This window comes from Salvelinus sp. IW2-2015, linkage group LG36 (genome assembly GCF_002910315.2).
Source record: "Salvelinus sp. IW2-2015 linkage group LG36, ASM291031v2, whole genome shotgun sequence".
NCBI classification, from domain to species: domain Eukaryota; kingdom Metazoa; phylum Chordata; class Actinopteri; order Salmoniformes; family Salmonidae; genus Salvelinus; species Salvelinus sp. IW2-2015.
The window spans coordinates 37476976-37482249 of record NC_036875.1 but is presented as its reverse complement, the minus strand read 5'-3'; positions in this window follow the sequence as shown (position 1 = coordinate 37482249).

The window sequence follows — 5274 nt, the reverse complement described above, 5'->3', positions numbered from 1 at the left end:
TCTATCTATACCAACTTCTATACATATATCTATCTCATACCACTATCTATCGCATACCAGCATCTATACCACTATCTATCATATACCAGCATCTATACACTATCTACCACACTATCTATCTATAACCACTATCTATACCACTATCTATCTATATCACTATCTATTTATATAACTATCTATACCACTATCTATACCACTATCTATACCACTATCTATATATACCACTATCTATATATACCACTATCTATACCACATGGTGACATCCTGGACTAGTCCAAAGAGTTGCCACTCGGAAGCTGCCACTTTAAAGTCCCTTTGAATGTCAGAAGAACCTGTATCAAATAACAAATTCAAGTCCTACACCCAGTAGAGTTGTTTGACAGGTAATAAGGTATAATTTCCGGAGTAGGCCATCATTGTAAATAAGAATTTGTTCTTAACTGACTTGCCTAGTTAAATAAAGGTTAAATAAATAAAACACAACAAAAATGCAGAATAAGATGTCCTAACTGCTTTCATACTCCCCATAGGGCTGGGTGGAAGACCTGTTGTGGAAGTACTAATCAGTTCCCTGAAGAGCTTCTTTGAGGAAGAGACAAAGAGAAGGCTACAGCCACAGTAGTCTGTCTTTCTGACGAACACGAGTCAAATCAAAAATGTTACAAGCTAAATAGGAGAGCATTGCATCCTCTYGTAGGCCACCAACCAACTATTGTATTTGTCGAGGCACAAACATGATTTGTATACTATCAGAAAGCCTTGCTCAGTCAGCATATATCCATGTACTGAATGTACAGATAATCCACAGAGATACAATTGTAGCTGTGTGGAACTGTACAACAGCGTTCACATCAGTTTCCAATCAGACAACTGCTTTCATACTCCCAAACAGCACTTCTCTGTTTATACATTTGAAAAGCCAATGCAAAGACTCTGCCATGATGGAATGTGCGCTTTCTTTCCTCTCTTTAGCTCAGCAGAGATAAGAGAACATCTGTAATTATGGGAAAGGCATTTTTCTGCATTTTATTATTCTCTAAATCAGATGCCTTGGCAGACCGACTGGGAGAATGATGGGAGAGTGACATACTTAAACTAGCTTTGTGGTTGTGTGTTTCACAAAATCTCCACGGAGAATAAYAGACAGAACGAGCTCCAGCTTTGGGTGACCTCCCTCCTGGCACGCAGAGACACTTTCAAAGACCAAATGAGCCCGGCAAGCCACCAATGCTTTCAGCGCCACATTACACTCTCTACACAACTTCTGACAAAAACCATGAAGGCGGTCTTGGATCCGAGAGACAGAGTTTTTGCTGCGTGGGAATGTTTCATCCATTAGCTTGTTTTGTTGAACAGGGTTGACCAAATGTAGGACGAGGAGCACGGAGGGTATTCTAGAATAATCTGCAACATATGCATWGAAATATGAACAGGTCAGTATTATTAATAGGCACAGTAGGTAGTATCCCTTTAGGTGCAGGGTTAACTGCAGAGTGGTCTGTGAATAAGGGAGAGGTTCAGAGGAATGACTGTGGTTTCAGCTTGGGATCCCTCTGTCCGACTCCATCCCCAACATGTGAGTCACACTACAGTACAGGGGGGACGGTTTGTTTTCCTTCTRCCAGCCAAGCCTCTATGTGTGCTGATTTCATATAATAACTGTGTCAACCATTTTGTTTTGGAATAGCTCCCGTCTTTGTTCCTTTTTGAAAGAGCTTCACGGCAACGGACGTCCTGCCTTTTTTCATTGAAAAAGAAAAGTCCTTCAAAAAGTGAGATGAGGCAAAACAATGCCAACACATGGCAATTCACGGCCCATTAACCAGCCTCGTATGTTCTTTAGACACACTGCCACATTCTAACCACCGGGCCCACTTAAAACACAGCCTCAAGTAATACGTTTCCCTGAACAGCACTTAACGGCATAACACACCTAGTAAGGTCTGAACACATGCCACGATTCTAAACCACGGCCCTTAAAACAAGCCTCAGTAATACAGTATCCCTGTGACACATTGCACGTTCTAACCACCGGGCCATTAAACACGCCTACAGTAATACAGTGTCCCTGTAACACATGCCATTGTTCTAAACCACGGGCCCATTAAAAACACAGCTCAGTATTGCACCGAACTCATGTCTAACCCGGCTTTACAACGCTAACCAGTGCTGATACACATTGCCACCTTCTAACCACCGGGCCATTAAACATCAGCCTCAGTAATACAGTGTCCCTGTGACACATGCCACTGTTCTAAACACGGGCCCATTAAAACACAGCCTCAGTAATGCAAGTGTCCCTGTGAACACATGCCACCTTCTAACCACCGGGCCCATTAAAACACAGCCTCAGTAATACAGTGTCCCTGTGAACACATGCCACTTTCTAACCACCGGGCCCATTAAAACACAGCCTCAGTAATACAGTMTCCCTGTGAACACATGCCACATTCTAACCACCGGGGCCAATAAAACACAGCCTCAGCTCCTAAAGAACATGACAGCATATTGATAGCATATGACTGTCACTTGAGGAAAAACGCCTTCATTTTTTTATTTAACTTCTTCTTGTCAGGGAACACTGTCACAGAGAAATCCAATGGTCCATATGGCTACAGTAAAAAGACTGGAATAAGCGCTAGCTGGGCTCTGCTAATTACTTTACCCTTAATGCTGCCTCTCCTGGGACAGGGCTCATCTGAAGCCTCATGGAAAATTGAGGCTCGCCTTTATTTAAAAATGTATTTGCTTTCCTCAAGAGTTGCATTTTTAAATAACTCCCCGGGTTTCTGTGACAGTTGCAGAAGTCCTTTGATCGGCCTACACTTGGGTTAAGGTTTGATTTGCTGAATTCAGTTTCCATGTGTGGTAAACGAAGTTGCCACTTCAAAGACTGTTCTTTATTTATACGTTTATCCATGTGAATTGATGCATTTTCTGTTTCTTTTATTGTGTTCTAGGAACAAATGTGGCAACACAGCATGAGTAGTAAAGACTGGCATATGGCACAGTAAATAACTGTAAGGAACTATACAGTTAACTGGGAAGCACTTTACCTTATGGTACTGTTTCTACAGCCTCTTTACATGTTATAACATTCACAAATCATAGCTCACAACTGCCTGATATTGCATGCTATTAAATGGTGGTTATTATTCATAGGTTAACACCAGTGGAGGCTGCTGAGGGGAGGACGGCTCATAATAATGGCTGGAACGGAGCAAGTGGAACGCCATCAAACCATGTGTTTGATGCATTTGATACCATTCCACTTATTCCACTTCAGCTATTACCATCCTCCCCAATTAAGATTCCACCAACCTCCTGTGGTTAATAATGCATAATAAAAAATAAAAAATAGTAAATACCTGATTGACAACTGATGGATTGCATGTAGCGAATAGATTTTTGTCAAAGACCTTGACAGTTATAGTAAAGGCATTAGAGAGATGATCAACGCATGTATTCATCATCTCACTCAGTCGCCACAGTGACATAACAGGTCTTCTTATATGGAGACATATATCAGATGTCATGAGGTAAACAGTTGCGTCTTATCCATATCCARATGAACATTTAAATAAACACATTTCCCAAGACCAGAGATTGTCTTTCTTTTAGTTTGTCATTCCATGCTGGAGGTGTTGTTTCAGTCTAAAATCAGACGGCCTCAGAACCAAGAGGACGGAATGGGACAACCAGGCTTTCGCCTGATGCGTGAAATTAATGTTGCTGCACTTTGTTGATAATCAAAATGCCCCAAACCAAAATTGTCTTACTTTCAAATTCAAATAGCAGTCCTTTTCTCCATCTTCCATCTCACAAAACAGTTTGTATTTAAAAAAAAAGAAAAAAAAAGAAAGTGAATTCTCATTTCAATATCCAGAATAATACCGTCCGTCATATAGGCTAACTATCTGCAGGAGTCAGTCATATCTTGAAAAATTGCATCAGCATTTGACATGAGGAAAAATGATATCACCTTAGTTCATGGATCTATGGAAGTCTATTTCATTGTGAGGCTAAGACAAATGAATAAGCCATGTGCTCAGGGCCTCCGGAGACAATGATGCACTCATCTAACCGACCTACACATTAAGGAATGAACCGTTTTCCCTTTATTTGACCCGTGGCAAAAAGAAAAMACTAATTACCAGGGAAAGAATGATTCTCACTTGGCTGTATGTATAAGTGGAGGGGATGGGATAGGGAGTGACAACAGACCCCAAATGTAACACCAAGACATGGAGAGAGATCACGGAACGTTGATTCTCACGGGTTAGGTTTTGTGTAGCCTTTCTCCTTCCTTAGCTACCTTTCTACAAAGTAGACTGTACAGTATGTCACCTTCTAAAACTCTCTGGAAATATACTGTAACAAAATACTAGAAAAGTGATCAGAAACTAATAAARATGGAATATTAGCTAAATGAAAGGTGGTGCAAACAAACACGTAATGTTTCCATCCGACTTAAGTTGGGGATATTCAGAGTTTTCCAAAATCGAAATGGGCAAAGTGGTCTCATGTTGGCTGTTTTGAGGGAAACAGTCCTAGATCAACAGTCATGTACAAATCAAAACAAACACACACACACTTTCAGAACACACAACTCCTACACTAAACACACACACAGGCAGTACACATGACACCAATTGTTCAAAGTAACGTGTATTAACAGGCCAATGAAAAGGTTGAATGCATTCAGTGTTTTATGGACTCTGCTATAAAACCTTTATGAGTGGGGTGGCATTTTGCAAAGGGGAGACGGGCGACATTGTTCTGGACTTCACAGCGTCGTGAGGACGTGAACTGGGTCTGTTGTGGCTGCCCTGCTAGTCTATGGCCACTAGGAGCATGATAAAGACAGCACGGATGAAGCGACTATAGGAGTATGGAAAAGACAGCACGGATGAAGCGACTATAGGAGTATGGAAAAGACAGCACGGATGAAGCGACTATAGGAGTATGGAAAAGACAGCTCGGATGAAGAGACTATAGGAGTATGGAAAGACAGCACGATTGAAAGCCGACTAATGGAAGAGTATTGGAAAAGACAGCTGAAGGATGAAGAGACTATAGGAGTTAATGGAAAAGACAGCATCGGAATGAAAGACTAAGGAGTATGGAACAGAGTTCATGGGTAGACAAACAGTGGATGTGAAGTAGATATTAAGGCCCACGGTTAGGGTTGTGGTTGAAGGTTAAAGGTAGGGGTTGTGGTTGAGGTTAAGGTTAGGGTTGTGTTGAGGTAAGGTTAGGGTTGTGGTTGAGGTT